The sequence below is a fragment of the Solanum lycopersicum genome, chromosome 1 (assembly GCF_036512215.1).
Source record: "Solanum lycopersicum chromosome 1, SLM_r2.1".
Classification (NCBI taxonomy): Eukaryota; Viridiplantae; Streptophyta; class Magnoliopsida; order Solanales; family Solanaceae; genus Solanum; species Solanum lycopersicum.
This window is the reverse complement of record NC_090800.1, coordinates 76,333,267-76,356,446: the sequence shown is the minus strand read 5'-3', so window position 1 is coordinate 76,356,446 and position 23,180 is coordinate 76,333,267. Positions and strand designations below refer to the sequence as shown.

General features: G+C 27.6%; 1 non-coding gene across 1 annotated transcript; it reads right to left on the bottom strand.

Annotated features, from left to right (window-relative positions):
• Positions 1-15,955: 15,955 nt before the first annotated feature.
• LOC101251813 (uncharacterized) lies at positions 15,956-20,666 on the bottom strand. The gene is made up of 2 exons (XR_002028376.3): positions 18,697-20,666; positions 15,956-16,385 (listed from the first exon to the last, which is right to left on the bottom strand). It is a non-coding gene; the product is annotated as an uncharacterized protein (transcript).
• Positions 20,667-23,180: the final 2,514 nt, after the last annotated feature.

The following is a 23,180-nucleotide window of genomic DNA, read 5'->3' as shown; positions in this document are numbered from 1 at the left end:
CAAAAACTTCATGTTTCGCAAGCGAAGCTAATTCAACTTGAATTGCGTTTTTTCATTTTGACCAATCATTTCGTTGTCTCCATTCTTCAACAGATTTTGATTCTAGATCTTCATTTTGTTGTACTATTTTTATAGCAACATTATAAGCAAAAATATTGTCGACAATTATATCATTTCGGTTCCATATTTTTCATGATGAGACATAATTTATTGAGATTTCTTCATTATTTTCAGGCGCCTGAACCTCTTTCAAGGTTTCAGCAATTATTATGTCGCCTTGCTCTTCTTGAGCAGACTCTTTCATATTATGACCATCTTGATCGTTAACTCATTTCTTTTTTTGAGGATTTTAATCTTTGGAATCGATTGGTTTATCACGTTTTAAGCATGCTTTAGACTCATTTATCCAATTAATTATCCTATCGGGATGTCAACTCGAATTGGAGCATTAGCAGCTTGAATATGAGATTTAGTAACTCTTGATATGTCGGTGAATGCATTTGACAGTTGATTTGCAATATTTTGCAAATGAATTATCTTTTGAACCTCATGTTCACATTTATTTGTACGAGGATCTAAATGAGATAGTGCTAATGCATTTCAATTTATTTCTTTTTTCAGCTACTTATTTTTCTCCCCCTTATGCTAGCTAGGTATACTGATTCATCAAAATGACAATCAGTCAATCTTGCCGTAAATAAATCTTCAAACATAGTTTTCAAATATTTTATAATAGAATGAGATTAATACCTAACATATATCCAACCTTCTTTGGGGACCCATCTTTGTATGTTGTGGTAGAGCAATTGGAACATATACCGCACATCCAAATACTATTGGATGGAAAATGTCGGCTCTTGACCAAAAGCCAATTGTAATAGGGAGACTTTATGATAACTTGTCGGTCTGATCCGCACAAGACTTGCTGCACATAAGAAAATATTTACCTTTTATAGTAGTAATATTTTTTTTTCACTTGAACACTTTTAATACATTTGTAATACAATTTTAATAGATATTACAAAAAATAATTCATTATTTACATATTATACAAATTTTATTGATGATTAATATATTTATGACACATTTTAATACACTTATAATACAATGTATCAATTTCTTATCAAACAAACATAATATAATTTCAAAAATAATTATAGTACATAATTATTGCATACATAATTTACTTTTAATACATATTAATATAATATTACTATAAATAATAATAAATAAAAAATATCGCTAAAATCAATAATTATTACTAAAATATATCAATCCAAGTAATTTATCCTTCTTTTAATGCACTTCCGAAAAGTAGCGTATATTGAATGAAAAGAAGGCATAGCAAAACTATATTATGAAACCATTATTGGCATGTTCCTCATTACTTAACGATTTTTAAATTGATACATATTAAAAAAATAATTATTAACATAGTAAGTGTGACATTTTATCTTTATTAATTATGAAGTGAATGAATTAAAAATTTAAGATTTTTAAAATGTTTTATTTTTTAAAAATAATTGGTTGAGGATATAATTAGGAAAAAGAATTATTCTTTCTTAATTTATAGAAATGAACAAATAATTAAGAAAAATTATAAAAAGAAAAATAGACAAGTAATTAGGAACAGAGGAAATATGAATCATTCACATGTCAGTCTCTATTGTGAGAAGAAATGTAGATATTCTGAGAGTTTTACTTCTCATATACATCTAATTAGTTGTATACGTAACACAATATATGAGCAACAAATTGGCTGGTTTATTTGAAATAAAAATTAGGTTGGACTTGATCTGTTTAAATTTATTTTAGGTTTAAATAGGCTAAAAGCATGTTGGGTCTTAACTCGCTAGATTTGATTCACTTAATTTTAATAATTTGATAAATTATTATTTAAATTTTATAACAATAATTTTAATTTCAACTCAAAAAAATTAAATGAATAAGTCATTACTGGATAGATAAATCTTAGATGATATAAAATAAATAGTAATTCATAACTTATATAAAGAAACATATAAAACTTGAAAAATAAAAAAAAAAGATAATAGACATAATAAAGCGTAGTTTCGATGATTGCGCTCTACATCTATAGATCATTCTACTGTGAAGGTTGTTGTTCGTATATTTCGGCTCATTTTGACACCCCTAAAATATATATTTGATACTCCATTCTTCCCTATTTACTTGCCAAATTTTTTCTATTTATTTCTTTTTCAATTTGTCATTTTGACAAATCTAGAAAAGATTTTGATAAAAAAAAATTTCACATTATACCCTCAATTTATTATCATTGAGTTAATATTTTTAATAAATATAGTAAATAAATATATTTAAGATTGTCAATTAATAATGGTAAAAGGGTCAAATATGCCCCTAAACTATTCGAAAAGGTCTAGATATACCCTCCATTTAAAGTTTGGTTCACTTATGCCCTCGCCGCCCAACTTTTGGTCCAAATATGCCCTTATGGGCATTAGTTGTCATGTTGGACATATCGAACTCATTTTTCATTTCTTTAAATGTCCCATGGAATTGTCATGTCATTTTAACCTTACCACATAACATTTATATGAAAATGAAAAAATATTAGGACTCAGAAACACCTCCTCCGGCCCATAAATCAATCCCCTTTTAAATAAATTATCCGATCAATTTTCAACAATTTTGTTTAATTTTTATTTTTTCAATAAATTCCGAGAATGAGTAATTGATTAATAAAAAATAGAAAAATATGAAAAAGGTATAAAATTAACGCCAAAAATTCACAAATAATTATAATAACCTTAAATTCAATTTAAACACCTTTTTTTTAAAAAAAATTATTTTTTTATAAATCCCGTAATGAGTAATTGATTAATAAAAAGTATGAAAAAACATAAAATTAACACCAAAAATCAAAAAAGAAATACAGTAATCTTAAATTCAACAATTTCAACATTTTTTTAATTTTTAATTTTTTTGACATATCCCAAAATTGAGTTTATTAACAAAAAATATAAAAATTACCAAAAAAATCAAAAATGAAAAATAGAAAAATATGAAGAAAAAAAATATTAAATAAAAAAAATTGTTGAAATTATTGAATTTAAGATTACTATATTTATTTGTGAATTTTGACGTAAATTTTTTATTTTGTTTTCATATTTTTCCCTTTTCATTAATAAATTACTCATTTTTGGGATTTGCCGAAAAATATAAAAATTTTAAAAAAATTGTAGATTGAAATGTTATTTTATTTATTTGTGAACTTTTGACGTTAATTTATATTTTTTCATACTTTTCATATTTTTTATTAATCAATTACTCATTTCCGAGATTTATCGAAAAATAAAAAATTTAAAAAATTGAAATATTAAATTTAAGGTTACTAAATTTATTTGTGAATTTTTGGCGTTAATTTTATATTTTTTTTCATATTTTTCTATATTTTATTAATCAATTACTCATTTTCGGGATTTACCATAAAAATAAAAATTCAAAGAAAATTGTTAAAAATAGGCCAGATAGTGAATTTAAAAGGAGCTGATTTACGGATCGTATTAGGTGTTTATGAGTCCAAATATCTTTTCATTTTCATATCAATGTTATGTGGTAAGATGAAAATGACATGACAATGTCATGTGGCATTCAAAGAAATAAAAAATGAGTTAGACATGTCCAAAATGACAACTAACGCCCATAAGGCATTTTTGGACCAAAAGTTGGACAGCGAGGGCATGAGTGAACCAAACTTTAAACGGATGGTATATTTAGACTTTTTCGAATAGTTTAAGGGCATATTTGACCCTTTTCCCATTAATAATAGTAAAATGATAAATACTTTTTTAAATTAAAATTAAAGGTGCAAATGTTTTTTGTTCATAATTATGACGTAATCTTTGTTCGAAAGCAGAGCGTGGGGTACCTGAGCCGCCATTAATGCATAAAATAGCGGTTTGTCTTATACCACATAAACAAATTTGGGGGTGTAACCGGATATTTGGATCGGTTATTTTTTAAAAAAATATATTATTATTATTTTTTCTTTTTTTGTTATTTTGTAATGTATAATTAAAATTAAATGTCTTAAAATTATTGTATTCATATATTTTTCTTTGATATCGATATGATTCAGTTAATTTTTGATTTTTTTACTTTAGTAATATTACGTAAAAACTACTATTATTAAAAAGAGTCACAAGTATGTTCTTGAAAAAGTGCTGCGATTCTTTACCAAGAAGTCAAGGATATAAAATTTTATCATTATATTGTTTGATCTTAAATATTTAATAGGAGTGCTTGCATAAGTTTTATTGTATTATTTATTAGAGAATCTAATATAGTTTCTTTTGACTTTAAACTTTATTAATTGAAAGTTAATTAAAGAGCAAATACTCAAAGTTGTCTAGTCATCAGTGGCCTAGGATATATATTATATTTATATTTAAAAAATATTATACTTATGTATCAAATTTAATATATTATTAATATATAAAATATGTTTAAATATATCGTAAAATTATTCGGTTTGATTCGAATCGAAGATTTTTTAATTTTTTATTTATAAATTAAAAAAATCATCCCAAATATTAAAAATGATTAAACAATTAAATAAAATTCACATTTTAATTAAAAAAAATAACACAATTCAATAAATTTATCATATTCTTTTAAAATCCCTAATAGCATTCACTAACCAGCCATAATATTTTACTATTGTTCTTCCTTTATTTTGTGGTTGTGAATTGGACGCAAGTGCTGAGAAGGGAATGAATTATGTGAGGATCTAGAAGGATTCATAAATTTTTTAAAAAAAAACAAATTTATGTATGTAAAATATATTTTTTATATTTATGTATTTGAATATAAATGTAGAAATTGGCTCACTAATTTAAAAAGTTCAAAACTTAATTTTAAGGTTTCAAGCTCAATTTCAATTATTTTTTAAAAAATTTTATAGTGAATTTACTTTTAAAGTTGTCCCAAAAAAAGTCAGATCAATGCTTAAACCATTTTAACAATTTATTACACACTAATATTTTTCACAAGTGAATTTGATATCACCCTTAAACCTATTTTTGTGCCTTATATCTGATCTATATTCTTCTGACTTCTAAATCAATATTTTTAATATAAGCATTTTACTAACGCAAGTATTTCAGTTGTTTCTCAAGACATCTCATTTTTTTTAATTAAGATTTTAATTGGAAAATTTTTATTTCAAATTTTACTTCTTTGTCGAGATGTAATAATTTCTATCACCCCCTTTGATTTTCTCGACCATGAAAGAATTGTCTCCTTTCGATCTCATCAATTGAAATAATTTTTTGTGGTGAATTTGAAAATAAGTGATAAAATTAGTAAAGATTTGACTTTTAATTTCAATAACGACAATAAAAAAATTTATGATTTTGACATAGATGTTGAAAATTATGGTTATGATTGTGATGACTTTCAACGATAGTGATGTGATTTTGATGGTGATTTAATTAAGTTTATTGTTGTTGTTATTTTTTTTTTTTATGATAGTAGTAGTTGTAGAAAGATTTTGATGGTAAATTTGATTATGAGTGGTGAAATCTACGATGATGGAGAAGTGAATTTAGTGATAATGACAACATAGTATTTGACTTGTAGATTGATATAATTGGACGAAGTGCGGTTCATTTACATTTAGGTCTAACGTCATCTAATTTTCTACCACATAAATTTATTTATTTCTTTCATATATACCACCAAACAAACATTCATAAATTAACAATTTCAAAATGACTTTGTTTCTTTCTTCAAAGTACATCATTTCTCTTATTTTATTTTTTTGTTTTTGTATTTGGAAATTTGCAAAAAATAGAACGTGACATGCCTTTGACTCTTTGTAATGTGCTTAGTCCTTGGCTTTTATAATTTCAAGGGAGATTGCAGCTTGCAACAGTCAAAATGGACGTCCAAAGTTGTTTCCAAGGATTAAGCTATATTAAATATATTTACCACCAAGGTTGTGGGGAAAAAGGAATAATAGATGTATACACTGACACTAAAATAAAATAAATAAAGGTTGTTGATGTAACAAATACGGCGGTAATTATAATAATATTTATATGAATATTTATAATCAACAATCATTTAATCGGATAATAATATTATATGAATATTTATAATCAATATCAAGTCCATCGGGTATGCTAGAGTTTCACATAAAAAGATAAAAATTTCACATCCCACCCAGTGTGGAACTTAACACTTGCATACTTTAACTCTTTGATATTACGATGAGAAATGAATTTTAACTTGATACTTATTCAATTAAAAATTAAAATTAATTAGTTTATGGAGTGATCATACTCAAGACGGTATAAGGACGCCAAAGTCTCACATCTATCTCATCTTATATCAAAATCGATCAATAAAGTAGTTTTCAAATTTGAGCATTTAAATGAAATTGCATTTGATCGAAATTTCAAAACAACCTTCTCATATTGTGAATAGGGGTGTAGAAAAATCGAATTGATGATAAAATAAATCAAAAAAAATGATATTGTTATTGAATTTTTAATGAGTTTATAATAAATATTCATTGGAGGGCAAGTAAATCGATAAATCAATAAGACGGTAATAATTCATTATTTTACGCTTTCAAATTATTAAATATTAATAATTTAATATATATAATTAGACACTATAACTATATCAGATTATTAGTACTCTACCAACTTCACCCTAGGCCGCTTTACTAGATTTACTATATACTCAAAACCTAAAGATTAAAGTAAGGGGTTCACAATTACAGCTATTTGATATTAGTTTTAGTTTTAGTTTTAGTCTTGTCGGACTAGCTTATTTTAGTTTTATTTTGTAATTGTAGGTTGTAGCATTTGCAAGTTTGTAAAGGTCCGTAATTTGATTAACATAAAAAATTTCATACTATGGTGATAAATGTAATTATTAGCCGTCGTACTATATTTTCTCTTATTGATTTAATTTAACATTATCTTTCTTGTTTCACTATATCAAAACATTTAGAGAAGTGAGAATACATTTGCGGACATTTTCTTATTAGGTAAATCAAAAATCGAATCGATAATGATTAAAAATCCATAAACCAAAAATCAATAAAAATATCTTATTAATTTGTTATTGAGTTAACCTATTTAAAAATCAAAAATCAATAAACCAAATTAATAATACATAAAATCAAATCGAACCGACCGATTCATTAAATCATAGCCCATTAAATAAACCTCCGCCACTACAGTTGAATGTCACTTCAAAATAATGTTTAAAAATAGTGATCCCTTTGTCAACCTCTTCGTGTCTCTTTTCAGTACTCTAGATTAATTCTATTAGAAAAGATTTGCAATCTTTTAAAATTGAAGTGGTACCACAATATCTGTGTGTTAAAGCAATGACAGGAAAATGGCATCGTGTACTAGTTTTTAGATTTTTGTTTGAATTTTTTGGAGTAGTCTATCTTGCTTTAGTACTGATTGTGACTGAGAATTATCTTATCAATATCACCTACTAGACTCCTCTTGTCTCTAGATAGAAATAAAGCTTCTCTATTTTGCTTTTCATGAGTATCTCGTGACAACCACCCCATAATTCTTTCGTTTGTCTGATATTAACTTGATATAAGATATAAGTTTTATCATTTGATACATTTTATGTAGCTTTGATTTAAACAGTATCAAAAAAAAAATTAGACAAACAAATTTAAATGAAGAAAATAATAGTTAAATCATTTTCTTTTTCATTCTATAGATTGATCGTCTCCAGCTCTAGAGAATATTATATCGACCAAGAGGGTGTTTTTGTTGATTTTTTAAATAGCTTATAAGTTAAAAAGTTGATCATACGAGCACTTTTTGTCTTTCCAAACACCTAAAAAATAAAATAAAAAAATTTAAAAGTTGAAAGCTAATTAAAATAAATCAATTCAAATTCTATTAGATATATTACTTATATTAAGCAATAATAATCAGGTAATATTATATTGTGTCACAATTAGGGTTATTTAAAATTGATAATTCGAACCGAAAAAAGTTATTGATTTATTAATAATGAATTTATTGATTTAGCGATTTTGATAACGATTTATTAATATGAAAAAAGTTCTTGATTTTCTTAGCAGGTTAACCGATAATCCGATAGTAAATCAAAATAATCATATTATACCATTTTGTATATAAAGTCATCCACTTAGAGTTTGATTTCCTACTTTTATTTCTGGTTATGCCAAATATTATTCAATATAAAAGTGTTTGACTTTGAGAAAGATGTAACTTGTGAACTCGTGTGCATAATTTATTTGGTTTGTCACCTTGTTTTAAAGTGATTTTCAATATTCATTTTATCAAATCTTAATATTAGATCGATAACTAAATATATAACAATTAAACATATAAACTAATAACCGATAAGTAAATATCGTAATACTTTTATAATAATTTAGCATCTTGATAATTTCTTGTAGAATTATATTTCTAGATGAATATTGTGACAAGTGCGATGACATATGTAGTGTGTATATATATGCACATGTTTATCTTCTTCTATTCCTTCTATGCAAGTCTTGGATAATGTAGGCAGTAATCATTTGAATATTTATGTGAACCCATTCCCAATGCAAAATTTGTCATAAAAATTGTAGAGATAAGAAAAAATGTAACTGGAAGTTGATGATGATAAGCAGTTTAAGTAGAATAACGAACTGTCAGAAGAGATTAAATAGTTAAAAGCAGACCAGGAAACTGACACATACCATACATATTTAGAAATCAATAACGTAAGCTATAGCCTATGCAATGTTTCATTTGACAAAATCAAACATATACTCTAGTTTATAGAATAAAGTATTAAGTAATATCATTTCAGAATGACCAAGGGTCAACCTTACTCTTGAAGGAACAAGATGAAGCCAAACATGTTTTAGCTTCCCTAGCTTCAACGACGTATGTGTCGAATCTGAGATTTCATTAAGGAGATTTGTATTATACAAATAGACTATTTATGTATTTGATATGGAAAGTAAATTTCTTAAGAATGACCAAGGGTCAGGCTTACTTTTGAAGGAAAAGATGAAGACAAACATGTTTTAGCTTCCCTAACTTCAACGATGTATTTATCGAGTTTGAAATTTTATTGAAGAAATTTGTATATCAGTAGATTATTTATGTATTTCATATGGAAAATAAGTTTCTTTAAGTATGACCAAGGGTCAGGCTTACTCTTGAAGGAACAAGATGAAGCCAAACATGGTTTAGCTTCCCTGGTTTTAACGACGTATTTGTCGAGTCTGAGATTTCATTAAGGAGATTCAATTTGTGTACAAATAGGCAATTTTGTATTTCACATGGAAAATAAGTTTCTCAAGAACGAGGAAAAGAGATTCACAATTTTAAATTTTGGAAAAAATAAATCGTGTCGATAAGAAAAAAATTATTCATATTTTGTAAGAGGATTTTATCGACATAGCTAGTTTCGACTTCTATTGATTTTATTGAATCAATAAATTAAATCTAGGGATATGATTCATTTATTTGATAAGATTAGATAAGAGCCGAGAAAGTATCAATAATTTTTACGTATATTAATAAAAAAAATATAATTTTAGAAGATTCAATGAAGTCCTTAGTATACTCTAATGTTTTTCAGATATTTGCACGACCTTTTTTGTTGTAATATTCTTGAAAATAGAAAATCAGAGTAGATCTAAATTTGTTATTTAGGAAAAAAATAAAAATAGATAGAAAGTGATAATTAAAGCCTTGTTTTACAAATAATTTTTTGTTCTGGCACATTCTATTACAATAATTTTTTGTTTTTTGGTACATTCTGTTGCATTAATTAGACGGTAGATGGATTCTGGCCACAATTTAAAATTTAAAAGACTATTTTTGTTTTTGTGCATTTCTGACCCTTCTGCCAACTTGTGTTTTGTGCATAAATCTTCTCTATCTGTCCTTCTCAAAACTTCTCTCAAAGGAAAGTTAATTTTTATTATACTACCAATTGTATAAATGGGGAAATCAAGCCCTGTTAACAGTAGTGAATCCTTCATAATGACTTTATGAAGGATCAACAATCAATATTAATTTGTTCAAATTAAACATGAATTCAATTTTAAAACTTACGCAAAGCGAATTTTAAAAATTATTTTATTATTGATATAGAGCAAGTTTCATGTATAAGCTTTCACGTTGTCTTAGTTGTTGATATTTAGTGATTACATTATAATTTGGTGTAACACATGATATGAAGGCTTTTGTGATACAGATTGAAACACTTTGTCAGGTGATTCTTGTTCTACCACTGGTTATGTCTTTACTTTAAGCGGTGATGCTGTTTGCTGGAGATCAAAAAAGTAAACTATAATTGTTAACTCTATCATGGAGGATGAACTTATTGCTTTAGCTTCAGCTAGTGAGGAGGCGAATTAGTTAAGAGATTTATCGTTTTAAATTTTTTATTTTAAAAAATCAATTCCTCCTATTTTAATTCATTGTGATAGCACTGCTGCAATTGGTAGAGTTCAAAACCGTTATTACAACGGCAAATCCAGACCTATAAGGAGGAAACACAGTAATGTAAGATCATATTTGACAATTTGTACCATTAATGTTGATTATGTCAAATCTTGTGATAATCTTGCAGATCCTCTTACTAAGGCCTTAACAAGAAAAAAGATCTGGAGCACATCGAAAGGGATAGGATTGAAGCCTATAAATCCTTGAGTCATATATGAGGAAACCTAACCTGGGGACTAGAGATCCTATAACCAGGTTCAAAGGGAAAAACTAATCATATGATGACTTGTGAAAAATGCACTATATTTTTATTCCCTCTCTATGATGTGAGCATTGTTTTCTGTAGTTTGTGAAGGTTGAGTTGATAAAACTCTTAATGAATATTTGTAGCCCGTATGGGTGGAGTGTTAATCTTACAGGAACACTCTCGACAGATTTCACCTATGTGATGTGTGGAAGTAGGTCGCTTCCTATGAGAATGGGGCTTATTCTCAAATGCACTTATGAAATCGGGATAGCACATGGCCATAACGTGTTGGTTGTTAAAGCTCATGTCAACACCTTGATTATTATGTGTGAGCAGTGATATTTTTTTTTCCTTAAGCAGTCATAGTTCAAGTCTGAGACCACTACGACTCTGGAGTAAAAGTTACGGTTTCACTAAGTGGAGGTTCAATGCAGAGCACACCTTCATTATGCATAGTAATCTTCCTTCAACTGATATACTCTCTTATCTAAATATTAAAATGAGTGGGGGATTGTTAGGTTATTAGTATTTTAATATTAATATTTGACATATTAAATTGCTTTTTTTTGGAGTTATAAGAATGACCGTTAATAGGCATTTGTGTCTTAAACTACCAATTTAATCATGTTATTAATCTTTGACTTGGTAGCCATGTAATGTCATTACTTTTGGCTGAATTCATTGTGAGATAAAAACATTCCAATAAACATTGGAATGGATAACTTCTGCATCATCCATTAGCATTGGTTATCCATCGCTTTATTTCATTCTTAATCCTCCATTTAACCTATGTAACTCTTATTGTAACCTAGATAACCTATGAAACTATTAAGGTCATTATCTTCACTATTTACTACCTCCATTATCGTCCTATTCATTACTACGAAGACTTCTTGTAGTATAAATAGTAGTGGTCTTCATTTGATTTGGTACACACAATACACAAGGAAAAAAACATAGAGTGAACGTGTTAGTCTAAAAGAGAGTTCTTATTAGTTGAAGGGAAGTGTTTTTTTTTGTGGAGCTTTGGACTCAACTCTTGTCCAGAGTGTTGAGTTATAATTTGTGAAGGTTGTTGTATCCTGGAGGGGACAAGTCAAAGAGGATTACTGCTAGACCGGTGAAAACATTTGCTGCAATGGGCTTGAATCTCCTTAAAGAGAGCGAGATATCCGCGCCTCAGCTTGAAAAGATTGGTTTTCTCCATTTTTTATTTTCAATTGTAATCTTGTATTTTTTGTTATCTAGTAAGTTTTTCACTAACAATTTTTTCTCAATAGTGTAAACATAGGGGGCCCATTTTGTCATTTTCTCTCTCCTTAATAACTTGTCTATTTTTAAATTGACACACCTATTAAGAAAATTATTATTAACATAATAAATTTATCATTTTACCCCCTCCCTCCTCCCCCCAAATTCCCTCTATTAATTATGAAGTAGATGAACAAAAAGTTTAAAATTTTCAAAAAATTCTATCTATTTCAAAGTAATATTGAAAGTATGATATACATTATTCTTTGTTGATAAGTTAAGATGGACAAATAATTTAACTACAATTTAATAAATGGACAAAGTAATTGAAGTTTCACGTATAAGCTTTCACGTTATCTTTATTGTTGATATTTATAATTTGGTATAACACATGATATGAATTATTTCACTTTTTTTATGTTCTCTATAAAACGCTATATAATTGTTATATTTTACCAAAAAAACATTTAAAAGTATCAAGAAAACGCTAAAAAAAATGAAACATAAAAAAAAAACACCAACGTTTATTCATTTGAAAATTGGTTATATTCGTCTTCATGCAAAAAGAGAGATGGATTGAAATTACCGATTTATTTCATATCTTGGGAATATTTTTTCTTTAAAAAAAAAGAATTCTATACTATGATTTATTTATTTTTCCAAAAAAAAGATGCCATAATCTATTTTAGATAAATATAAAAATTTAAACCAAATTGACGCATCTACACGGTACATCCCCATCTAAAACTCCTCAGGAGTGTAAACATAGATGGCCCATTTTGTCATTTCCTCTCTCCTTAATAACTTGTTCATTTTTTAATTGACACAGCTATTAAAAAAAATTATTAATATAGTAAATTTATCATTTTATCCCTATTAATTATGAAGTGCATGAACTAAAAACTTAAAATTTTCAAAAAAAAATTGTTCTTTTTTAAAAAGTTGATGGCGTCAGATTGATATATGTTATTCACAGTAACGTTTTAGGAGTAAAACGTTACTGAAAAATATGATTTAAAAGTAAAACGTTACTTCCAGTAACGTATATCAACCTAATGCTGTTAGTTTTTAAAAAATAAAATATACCCTAAAATGTATTTGTCCTTCTCGTGCTCTTCCAATCGCATGAGATGCAGCAACCCATTAAGTTCAATCAGCCTAGTTTTGTAAAATTTTAGAAAAATGTATTACTTTGGTAAATTATTTTATATAATGACTTAGTTTGGTTAAAAATTCAATTAATTACAAGTATGATATATATTATTCTTTCTTGATAAGTTAAAATGGAAAAATAATTTAACTACAATTTAATAAATGGACAAAGTAATTGAAGTTTAGAGAGAATATTTTCTTGAAAATGTGTATAGTTATAGTCCAATAGGGGAATCCTTGGCAATTGTTTTAATTTGTGATTGGTAATCAGTGAATCCAATGCTGCTATATATATTCTGTTTGAATATGTCTAGAATATTCTTCCATGTTTTTCTGTTACAAAATTGAATTTTTTGAAACTAGTTAAAGGCGGTGGGTTCGTGATAAACATATTAATTGGTCATTGTATTCACCACAGCTACATTCTTTTTTTCTTGGAACACAACTATATTATTATCCACCAATGAATTGAGTAGAAACTTCAGACTATGGTTTATTACATGTTACTATTAGTCGTCTAAAGTGGCACTTACAAGTTGCATGTGATATGATACATGCACACAACTATTATACATTATCATCAACTAATGAAATATTATATCCGTGTATTGCACGTGTATCTCATGTTAATTTTTTAAAATTCCACGCACACGTGCAAGTCCTATTTTGACAGTGGCATGTGACTATAGAACACAAGAATAATAATGGTGGAATACTATAGATCCACCAATGAAACTTACAGTTTCTTTAGCATTTTTCTGATAACTTGCAGAATGAGTCGTTTATTGGATGGTTCTTGAAAATGGCAAAACCCCATATCCCATACCTAGTGTTGATTAGGCCTAAATAAAGAAAAAATATATCTTATTACATAAATATTTTTATTATATTTATTAATTTTCTTGAAATAATATGTGTTTGTCTCACTCATTTGTAATTTCATACCATATATATTTTAAGTTAGATGCATTTGAATACATGTATTTTTGTTAGCAGACGAATTAAAATAGGAAGGGAGGCGAGTGAGAGAGTCGTGCGAATTCACTTGGATATAGTGTTCTAGAACAAATTTTATTGCATGACACTATGTATGTGAGTCCTGAGATACATGTAGCTGGTCATCGCGATGGATATATTCAAACTCCAAAATATAATAAGATTCGTCATATTGAAAACTAATATTCCCTCTGTCTGGAATTGTTTGTCATGTTGCGCTTATAAAAGTCAATTTGACTAATTTTCAAAGGTAAATTAACTTCAAAATCCGTGAATTTCGATAAAATAAAGGATGAACAGACCATCTGAGGTCTCCTATTGCATATATGATAGGTGGTAGAATATTGTATTTGCTCATCACATTTATTTTTCTTGTGAAATTTATCATTCTTTTTTTTTCTCCCACACTTCAAGTCTCAAGATATTTCAATTATTCTTTAAGTCCCAAGGACATCTTAATTAACATGATTATTTCATGAGCTTATAGCTTTTGACTTTTTAAATTTTTTTTTGGCTTAAACGAAAGTATTTTGATATATATATTATATTATATTTAACACACACAAAAATGCTTCAAAAATATATTACTTAAAAACACTTAAAATAAGTTAATTCGATAATTATCGTTATAAAGTTCCAAGTTAATTTAAAGTTGCTTAAACTTGCAAAAAAGTTTATAAACTTGATTAGGTCTTAAGTAGGGTCCTAAATGGCTATTTGTGCACTTCGTTCCATTTGAGAATCCTAGGCCCAATCATCAGAAATGGGCCAAAGGAAGATCAATTGGGTCAGTAAAATCAAAACTAAGATCTAAATGTTTACCCAGTGTGATACACTACACAAATTTCATAATAATAAGATTTTTTGGATAATTTATCTTTTTAGGTTTAATCTCATAACACTAACCTTCTTTGCGATTTGGATATCATGCATATCTCCTTAATTTTTTAAATCATTTATTCTGTTTACATACAGAAGAATCTCAATTATCCTAACGTAGATATTGAACAGTAATGTATGAAAAACTCAGCCAAAAACTAAAAGAGAAGAACAACTTTGTATAAGAATGGAAAATAATATGTAATTTAACAAGGCTAGTTTATTTAGACTATAAATTTGAAGCTCCTTAATGAGCTATAAACTCTAGTATCAAAAAGCAGTTAATTAGCCATCAAACTGACCATTCAATTAAGGGAAAAAAAAATTAGTCATTAAAAAAAATAAATTGGTTGTTACAGGAGTTTAATGCTGAACGAATCTTGATACATTATTGTACATATATTTTTGGTACACTCAAAAATAGTAAATCGACCCATTTCCCGAGCCCAATTTTTATGTGCGCCAGACTACCTTTTTACTTATGCTAACAGTTATCCACTATTGATTTGACATATTTCTTAAAAAACTACAATTATAAAAATAATTTTATTAATGATTAGAATAAATTAGGAATTAAGTACTGTAAAATTATCCATTGATTTCATAAAATGAACTGATATTGTTGGATATCTATTTTTAATATAGTGAATAAGTATCGTTAGACGGATGGAATAGCTCTTTACAACTCCAAAGAAGACCATATATAAAGGGACCCTTGAATTTTATAATGTGCAAGCTATATTTAAATATTATCAAAAATCAACTATAAGCAAGTTTGAATTTGAGATTGTAATGCTCTATTAAAGTATTTATATCACAAATTGATATTTACTTTGTGTTATGTTTAAGCAATGCCAACCTATAACAAATTATCTACACATATTACCTAACTTTTCTGCCAAGTAAAAAGTGCCTCCCCCAATGATTACAACAACAGACTTTATAAGGTGTAACACATGAAAACATTACAAGTTCAAACAATGTCTAGTTCTTTATGAGTAACAACATATAGTAAAGCAAAAAAGAGTTTTAACATGGAGTTGGACTACAAAACTAGTAAATTATCTATTAGTTAGCCCTTCAACTCTCCAGGTTGAACTTCAGTGTCTGGTGACTCTTCATAGGATATTGAGATCAACTCCGACCTGTATTTATCATCTCTTGCGTCGTTAAGAGATTTCACCACGTTCTCGTAGTTGGAATTTACAGGTACAGATTCAACAGAAGGATCTCTCTCTGGTTCACTATATGATATGGCGATTAGTGACTCCCGAGTCACTTCTTCAGAAATTTCCTTGCCAGATTCTTTCTTATCCATAAAATGATTCTCCTTCTCTGGTAAAATTACAATACTGAATGAAGATATAGATCAGTGAGACATGATATACAAAGAAAAACTGTAGTAAGCAGGAATAATAACATCGGTAAAATGCAACAAACATCTTGATGGACAAACAGGCAACGAAACATCAACAACTAATACAACATCAACATTATTAGATTTCAAATTCAGATAATGCTTATTGGTTCCCTCTTCAAATTCTACCACTTTCTGTGTCCTAAAGCAAAACTTCATGGGGACTATATGCACTACATTAAGTCGATCTCATCAGTTCACCACATGGAACACATGATTTAACATATTAAAGGCTTTAAGAGCCCCGTACTTCATAATCAATCTTTTGATCGCTAGCTATTTCAATATCAGTGTTCTTCAAGAAACGTTATAGGTGAAACATGAGTGTGCCACTAGGCCCAAAATAACATAGACAGGGGTTGTCAAGATAGAGATACATCACTTTGAGACAAAAAGGAGCACTTGGTTCCCACATAAACCACCAAACTTGAAAGTTGAAACTATACAAACGATAAAAAGTAAAAGGAAAAGGGGTATAATCTCACAAACTTATACATGTTATACACTTTCTCTAGAGAATTCTATAAAACGCAGCATGATTAAGAAGATGAACAAAAGAACATGAGACTTGCAAAAGAAGAAGTAGAGCAGCAGACTACTAAAGTTTGTTTACGGCATTATGTTAAGTGGAGCCACATCATAAGATCACTTACAACCACCTCTTCTACCAACAAAGAAACCAAATTCCCTCAGCATTGTATCCCTTTCACATGTTTACGAAATTGCACAAACAAGCTCTATCAATATTCTACCTTCTTAGCTAACTAGCGGATAAGTCTTAGGAAAGATAATAATATTGATGAATCAAATGTAAGATCCTGTTTACATTCTCAAGAAGCTAAACTTAAAAGAAGACACAGAAAGTCTAACATACTGAGTAGGTAATGCTTGGCCAACTATGTGAGTCCTATTGGAAGAAGTACAGAACAAAGTTCCAAATTCAAGAAACATGCATAAACAACACCATCACGTTCAGCTTAGTCTCCCTAACTATCCTAAACTTTCACCGGCAAAAGAAAAGAGACCTTCAGAGTTCCTACAATACCTATAGTGTCTTGGGAAACACATGTAGAAAAAGGACAGCAACTCTAACCAGGCGAAATTCATGCCATTAATACTTATGTTCAAGAACAACATTAGAATTTCAGGTATAGCAACTAAAAATTTTGATAAGCCACAAATTTTTCCATCCCTTAAGAAAACCTAAAAGATCCCTCTAAGTGGAAACAACAAAGCATTTAGGAATAAAAGTACAGTTGTTACCAAGTCAAACTCAAGATCCTGAAACAACTTCAAGGAAAACACAAAGGACAGATCATTTCATGAAATGATTTGAACCCTGTACTAAAACCACTATGACCAGAAAACCACAATACATAGTGCTTTAAGAGCTCAAATGACATGACTGATAGCTGGAATGCTATAACAAACAACTAGGCAAGCATAAGACCAAACCAATTTTAGTTGCTATAATTAAGTAACAACCATTACTTTGAAGGGAAAAAACTCTTTGCAAAAGGGGTTCACCTGTTATAACATCATGGCCATTCTGTTCTTTGAAACATCTTTTTTCTATCTACATAATTGACTTAGTCAAGACTCATCCAAAAAAAATCAAATATGGGGATCATGATACTCATTGACCCCTTCAGACTGGAAACTCTGTCAACTGGCTACAACAAGATCATACATAATATACTGAAAAAAGCCCACAATATTTATCAATCAAGAGATTTGTTGAAATAACCTAGAACCCAAAACTTGCAGAACATTCCCTTTTGTTATTCCAAACAACTTTTTTCCATCTAATTGACTTAGTCAAGACTCATCTGAATCAAACATGAAGATCATGATTGACCCTTTCAAACTGGAAATCTGTCAACTGCCTACAACAAGACCATAATGTGCTAAAATCCCCATAACTTTATCCATTACATACCCCCACAATTTGCTGAAACAACACAGAACCCAAAACTTGCAGAACAATACAGAAAAAAACAAACAAAACCTTTTTGAAACCCCCCTTAAACCAGCATAGTTGACCAATCTCATCAAACAACAACAAAAATCAAGAAAACTACCAAATCCCCCATATGCACCCCCAACCATCAAAAATCCAAGTTAAAAGCTCATGATTTTGCACAAGAAGAAAGGATATAAGATAAAACAGAACATAAATTCATTGATTCGTTACATACATGTAAAAGATTTAGCGAAAAGAGAGAGAAGAAGAGGGGCTCTGTTACCGTTCTTGAGTCTTGAAAAATGCTCCGAATCAGTTCCAGCTCACACCTTTGTCAGCATATTTCATGTCTTTATACTAATTGCTAGTGGCCTGGCCTTCACCTCACCTACACTTTTATTTTATTTTCTGTGTGAATATAATAAAGACAACTTGGGTACACGCAAGTTGCACGTTTTTCCAAATGTGGAAAATTATTTGTTCACATTTCAAACTCTACCATATTAATATTAATAGTTTGATATGGTCTATAAGAATATATATTTATATTATTTATGAATTAGTTTATGGTATAAATAAAATAGCATAATGATAAAATAAGCGAAAGATTTTGAGGGACAATTGCGTGCAATAAAATAGTTGGCATTACAAATATCATGAATTTGCATGTCACAATAAAATTTAAAATTTCTCTAAATTAGTAAACGCCATAAGATAATATTTTTTTCCTGATCCTAACTAAGCCCCGTGGAAAAAAATTACTGATTTTGATGAAAGATAATATATTCTCGAAAGATCTTTATATAAATACATGTCTCATTAATATTATAAATTAATTATTTCTTAAAATTATAAAAATATCTAAAACAATTTGGTGGTAATTTTGTTGATTATATGAGATAATTTAATGAAATATGAATTTTTATAAATTAAATTATATATATTTAAGAGTTTGTTGTAGCTATAATGACAATACTTATCTTAGAAGAAAGAAAGAAAAAAAATATATATATATATTATTATTAAGTTTTGGGATTAGTATTTCCATGGGATCTGTTTTTTGCTGCCAAGTTAGCTTTGTTTCCAGAAAGTGCTCCAATATTTTTTTACAAAATAACTTCCAGTTTTAATCCAAAGTAATTTAGTATTTCATTTTTGGCAAAAATTGAAAAAGAAAATTAATGCTGTTAGTTGATGATTTTTAGTTTTTTCTTTTTTTTTTTTAGAAAATGATAAGAATTAAAAAAAAGCACTTTTTTTTAAAATGACAAAGTTGATTAATGAATTCAAATTTTATCACGAACAATTTGTGTAAGTAGATAAAAAGAGGAAAGAAACAAATTATTTTTCTGCTGAATTTCGTGTCGTGTTTAACTAGCATATATATAATTTTTTATTATAAAATAAATTCAATTTTATCACTAACAACTCGTGTACGTAGATGAAAAAGGATAAAGAAACATATTATTTATCTATATAGTATTGTGTCGTATTTAACTAGCATACATAGATTTTTCGATTATAAAAGATACCAAATTGTATCACTAACAACTCGTGTACGTAGATGAAAAAGAGTAAAGAAACACATTATTTATCTATTTAGTTTTGTGTCGTGTTTCACTAGCATACATAGATTTTTCGATTATAAAAGATATCAAATTGTATCACTAACGACTCGTGCACGTAGATAAAAAAAAGTAAAGAAACACATTATTTATCCGTCGAGTTTCGTGTCGTGTTTCTATAGTTTTTTTCAATTATAAAAGAAATCAAATTTCATCACTAACAACTCGTGTACATAGATAAAAAGAGTAAAGAAATGCATTATTTATCTGTTGAGTTTCGTGTCGTGTTTCACTAGCATATATAGATTTTTCGATTATAAAAGAAATCAAATTTTATCACTAACAACTCATGTACGTAGACAAAAAAGAGTAAAGAAACACATTGTTTCACTAGCATATATAAAAAATTTATCATAAAAGAAATCAATTTTATCACCAACAACTCGTGTACATATTGTGTCGTGTTTCGCGAGCATACATAGATTTTTTCAGTTATAAAAGAAATCAAATTTTATCACTAACAACTCATGTACGTAGACAAAAAAGAGTAAAGAAACACATTATTTATTTGTTAAGTTTCGTGTCGTGTTTCAGTAGCATACAAAGATTTTTTTATTATAAAAGAAATCAAATTTTATTACTAACAACTCGTGTAAGTAGATAAAAAGAGGAAAGAAACATATTATTTAATTCTTGAGCGTGTCGTGTTTAACTAGCATATATAGAATTTTTTATTGTAAAATAAATCAAATTTTATCACTAACAACTCGTGTACGTAGATGAAAAAGGGTAAAGAAACACATTATTTATCTGTATAGTTTCGTGTCGTGTTTCACTAGCATACATAGATTTTTCTATTATAAAAGAAATCAAATTTTATCACTAACAACTCGTGTATGTAGATGAAAAAGAGTAAAGAAACACATTATTAATCTGTTTAGTTTCGTGTCGTGTTTCACTAAAATATATAGATTTTTTTATTATAAAAGATATCAAATTGTATCACTAACAATTCGTGTATGTAGATAAAAAAAAGTAAAGAAACACATTATTTAATCGTTGAGTTTCATGCCGTGTTTCTCTAGCATACATAGTTTTTTCAATTATAAAAGAAATCAAATTTCATCACTAACAACTCGTTTACGTAGATAAAAAGAGTAAGAAATACATTATTTATCTGTTGAGATTCGTGTCGTGTTAAACTAACATATATAGAATTTTCTATTATAAAAAAAAAATCAAATTTTAACACTAACAACTCGTGTACGTAGACATAAAAGAGTAAAGAAACACATTATTTATCTGTTGAGTTTCGTGTCGTGTTTCACTAGTATATATAGATTTTTTTTATTATAAAAGAAATTAAAAATTTTATCACTAACAACTCGTGTACGTATCGTGTCGTGTTTCACTAGCATACATAATTTTTTTAATTATAAAAGAAATTAAATTTTATCACTAATAACTTGTATATGTAAATGAAAAAGTGTAGAAAAACACATAATTAATGGATTAAGTTTCGTATCGTATTCCACTAGAATACATAGTTTTTTCTTTTATAAAACAAGAAGATAATTTTGTTTGTGCTATAATTTGCATTATTTAGTTGTCGACTAAAAATGAAATTTGACAACATGTAAATAGACTAATGTTTTGTAGAATCTTCAAATGTGGAAAAGAATAGTAGTTAGAAGTAAGGACCTATTTTCATGAACCGTAAAATCTTTTACAGCTCAACCAATATAATTAATTTAAACTAAAACAAAATACTCAAACGCTAGTTAAAGATATTTTATTTTATTCTATTTGCAACAAAATATAGAATTAAGAAAGAAAAGAAAAGAAAAGAAAAGAAAAATAACTCACTTATTTTTTAAACAAATAAAAACGTTGATCGCACAATTGGTTTTTTTTTATACGAAGGATTAAACACGTGTTATGAATTATTATTTTTATGAAGGGTAAAACATGTGTTACGGATTATTATTTTTATGTAGGGTTAAATACCTGTTACGAATTATTATTTTTACGTAGAGTTAAACGCGTGCTACGAATTATTATTTTTATGCAGGGTTAAATGTGTGTTACGAATTATTATTTTTATGCAGGATTAAACGTGTTACGAATTATTCTTTTTATGCAAGGTTAAACGCGTGATACAAATTATTATTTTATGCAGGGTTAAACGCGTGTTGCGAATTATTATTTTTATGCAATGTTAAACGCGTATTACAAATTATTGTTTTTATGCAGGATTAAACATGTGTTATGAATTACTATTTTTATGCAGGGTTAAACGCGTGTTACGAATTATTATTTTTATGCAGGATTAAATGCGTTGTGTTACAAATTATTATTTTTATGCAGGATTAAACGCGTGCTACATATTATTATTTTTATACAGAATCAAATGCGTATTACGAATTATTAGCTAGTTTTATACAGGATTAAACTCGTGTTACAAATTATTATTTTTATACAAAATTAAATACGCATTACGAATTCGAATCTTGCTCAACATGCAAAGATCGTGCAAGCGAAGAAAGGTAAGAAACATACTTACCTTTCTTGAGTTTCATATTGTGTTCCACTAGTCATTTTAATTTAGCTTTATTAAAAAAATAGATATTATTTATGTTCTATTTAGCGATATAAGTTATTGTATTTAAATGTAAAATAGATTATAAATTTTTTTTAAAATGATAATATATTAAGATAACCCTAATCGTAATAATGTATGTATATAAGACCAATATTAGATTATAAGCTTCTTTGATAATATCATTGTGGATCTCAGGCTCTTAGCAGTACATTATGCTATGGATTTGGGGAAACTAGAGAAAAAATTGGTTTCGAATACATTACACTAATTATTTATATTAATTTAAAATAAAGAGTATACGTATAGTTGATAAATAAGTACCTTGGAAAAAAAAAAGAGAGAATATGTACATATGTTATTTTCCTTGAAGATGTCAAATTAAATAAAAGTAAATATTCTGCATTTAATAGAAGCCTTGAAAGGAAAAAATATATTTTAGAATTATGTAATCTGTGTCTTTAATTGTTTTTAGATAATTCTTTTAATTATTCTTAATAACTTGTTTATTATAATAAATTAAGAAAAAATAAAAAAAATTTACTTGTTATATCCTTAATTAGTTACTCTGAAAAAAATACATTTTTTTAAAAAGGCATAAAC